The sequence below is a fragment of the Myotis lucifugus genome, unplaced genomic scaffold (genome assembly GCF_000147115.1).
Source record: "Myotis lucifugus unplaced genomic scaffold, Myoluc2.0 scaffold_386, whole genome shotgun sequence".
In the NCBI taxonomy this organism is placed as follows: Eukaryota; Metazoa; Chordata; class Mammalia; order Chiroptera; family Vespertilionidae; genus Myotis; species Myotis lucifugus.
This window is the reverse complement of record NW_005871434.1, coordinates 434,443-437,441: the sequence shown is the minus strand read 5'-3', so window position 1 is coordinate 437,441 and position 2,999 is coordinate 434,443.

The window sequence follows — 2,999 nt, the reverse complement described above, 5'->3', positions numbered from 1 at the left end:
CCCCTTCAGGTTGGGGGTCCCTGCTGGGGTGCTTGGCCAGTCTGGGTGAGGGGCTGATGGCTGTTTGCCGGCTGGCCACGGCCCCAGGCAACTCAGGCTCCCAGCCCCTCCTTGAGCAGAGGCCATGGCAGCTGGAAGCAGCTATTTGGGATTTAATTTATCTTCTATAATTGAAACTTTGTAACCTTGAGCGGAGCCCATGGCCGGCCAGGGCAGGTGGGAAGCTTGGCTTCCTCCATCGCCAGGGGTAACCCAAGCCTCCTGTTCACTCCAGCTCCGTGGCCACCACCATCTTGGTTGGGTTTATTTGCATACTCGCTCCTGATTGGCTTGTGGGCATGGCTTGTGGGCGTGGCTTGTGGGTGTCACAGAGGTACAGTCGATTTGCATGTTTCTCTTTTATTAAATAAAATGTAAATTTCCCCAAAAGTTAGACTTGGGATTTCTGTTGCTTTTTTAAAATATAGTTTTCCATTTGCAAGACTCCTAAAATGGAATAAATGCACAATTCTAAGCAAATCTTTCCACCATCATTTTATAGAATGAAACCTCATCAGGAATATTCTGTTATAGTGACACCTTTGTTTCCAAATATGAAAAATTTCCAAGTGTAAATATTTCCCATCTCTTGGGCTTTGAGAGGGAAACTCTGCTTCAGTATAGACAGACAGAGCAGAGTACTGACAGCAATGACAAATAGATTGGGTGTTTCAGAGATGATCTTTCAACCTGTGGCATAAAGGGAAGGAACCAAAATGGGATAAAGCTCTGAAAGGGAAGTGAGTGAGTGGGATGACTGGATGGAAAAGGAAGACAAGGGTGTAGAGAGATAGATTTGTCAAGGGACTGGATTTGGACATTTTAAGCTTCATTGCTTCATTTATGGATCACCATGGCAGAATACTAACTGGTTATACTGTTTCCTGTATATTTCCCCTCTCATCCTACACACCAATATCAAAATCATCATTGCAGGGCACCAGTTCCCCACATTTAAAGGAACATTGCCCTGTCCCAGCACCTGCATCTGGCTGTGATTTACTCTCATATTTACCTGCAAACTCAGAAACAAATAGCAGGAAGGGTACATCAGTCTAGAGTATTATGGCCCCACATTCTGTTCCCTGGTATAATCTGGCAAATTAAGTATCATTAGGTTATTTTACCAGAGCTATTGAATATTGAACTGACTCACAGTATCAATTTCTGAATTCTTTTTCCCACTCTGATTTGCAGACAGGGAAATTTTCCAGGATCCAGAGACTTTGTCTTGCCCCTGATACTGTATACTTTTGTCATTCAGTTTTCACATTATGAAATTGTACAATGTTGAGGTTAAGACTTCTTAAGATCAATTCCAGCTCTGCCACTTGCTATATGGGTGACCTTGGGCAAGATAATTAGCCTCTCTTACAGTTACTGACAGCCAGAGTCTCCTTAATGATCCCCACAGAGATGCCCAAAGCATTGATGCCATTTACCTACAACTGATCCTCCCAGTCCTACCAACCACTGCCACGCAGACCCCATTCATTCAGCTAAACTCTCAGCTGATCAATCCCAAGACACCATCTCAGACCCATGGGCTCCCTATTTACTGACTCTCCTCCCCCATGGACTCCTCATTCACTCTTGTTCCAACAAGTATCATTGGAAGTTTCCTCTGTGCTGAGTACCTGGGATACATCAGTCTATACAACAGACAAGAATTGTTTCCTTCACGGGACTTACATCCTAGTGGTGGATACAAACAATAAATAATATATAACACAAAAATACATTACATAGTATGTTAGAAGAGGACAAGTACTGTGGAAAAAGAAAATATTAGAGTTGAATAAAGAAAAAAGGGGAAGGTCAGAGTATATGGGCTGCAATTTTAAATAGAGGGGTTCAGTGTAGGTGTATCACTGACAAGGTGGCATTTGGAGGAGGTTGGGAGTGAGCCATGGGGTTATCTGAGGGTAGAGGACCCAGCAGATGGAGCAGCCAGTGCAGAGGCCCTAGAACAGGGGCATTCCTGGTATATTTGAAGACCCACTAATGAGGTTTGTGTGGTTGGAGTAGGGTGAGGGAAAGAAACCACGTGAGAAAGGGAGACAAGGTGTATCAGTCAAGGTTCTCCGCAGAAACAGCACCAACAGGACATATTGGTTTCTCTGGAAACTCCCAATCATAGATAGATAGATAGATAGATAGATAGATAGATAGATAGATAATAGATAGATGATAGATAGATAGATAGATAGATAGATAGATAGATAGATAGATAGATCTTCTATCGGATATTATCTATACTAATAATAGCCTAGGGCGGTCCCTCCCCGTGGCCCACAGGCGCCTAACACAGCAAGGCTGGTGGCAGGTGGGTGGGCAGGGCAGCAGGGGCAGGGGGCGAGATGGGCACGGTGAGGTCATTAGCCTCCGGCCTGGGGCCTGGCCGGAGGCATAACGACCTCGCCGTTGCCTTGGCTGCTGCGGATCAGACCCAGAGAGAGGCCCAGAGAGAGAGGCAGGTCCTGATCACCAGCTGCCGTCGAAGCTGCAGATAAGGCCTGGAGATAGGCCCAGAGAGAGAGATAGCTGTCAGTGGGGCCATTCTGGATTTCCCAGAAAAGCCAATGGCTGCCTAGGAGGCAGAGCTTTTGACGCTGACTGGCATAGAAACCGACCAGAACCTAATCTGGTGAACTGCAAAGGCAGAACCTAAGGTGGGGGCTGAGGAGGGGTTTTAAGGGCAACAGCTGTTTGGTGTAAGGTGTAAGAAAGCGGTTCAATTTTTTAATAACTGGTTTGGCAGTATAGGGCATGTAGCTGGCTATCAGTCCAGATATAGAGATTATGTATTTTTGTCTGCAAAGAGCATCTCCTCCTGCTGAAAAAGGCTCCCCCCCCCCAATTTAAGCAATCCTATCCTATATAATCTATCTATACTAATAAAAGGATAATATGCTAATTAGACCAGGTCAACCAGCCATCTTCCGGATGTCCGACTTCCT